Source organism: Brassica oleracea, chromosome C7, assembly GCF_000695525.1.
Source record: "Brassica oleracea var. oleracea cultivar TO1000 chromosome C7, BOL, whole genome shotgun sequence".
NCBI classification, from domain to species: Eukaryota; Viridiplantae; Streptophyta; class Magnoliopsida; order Brassicales; family Brassicaceae; genus Brassica; species Brassica oleracea.
Genome location: NC_027754.1, coordinates 22,518,096 through 22,518,527, shown reverse-complemented (window position 1 = coordinate 22,518,527; position 432 = coordinate 22,518,096).

Below are 432 nucleotides of genomic sequence, written 5' to 3'. Positions count from 1 at the left end.
ATAGGGGGATCAAGGTGTAACAACGACGGTGTACACCAAGTAATCTCTTTAGGAATTCTATTAATTCCTCCCCCTAACGCTGGAAATTCATCCTCATTAAAATGGCAATTGGAAAATCGTGCCGTAAACATATCACCAGTTACTAGTTCCAGATATCTTATTATACTTGGTGACGTATAACCCACATATATTTCCAATCTCCTTTGTGGGCCCATTTTTGTTCTTTGTGGCGGTGCTATCGGAACATAGACCGCACACCCAAAAACACGGAGATGGGATACATCTGGCTCTTACCCAGATGCCAATTGTAATGGGGAGTACTTATGATATGCACTCGGTCTTAGCCGAACCAGTGCAGCTGCATGCAATATAGCATGACCCCATATAGAAATGGGGAGCTTCGTTCTCAAGACTAACGGTCTTGCAATCAAC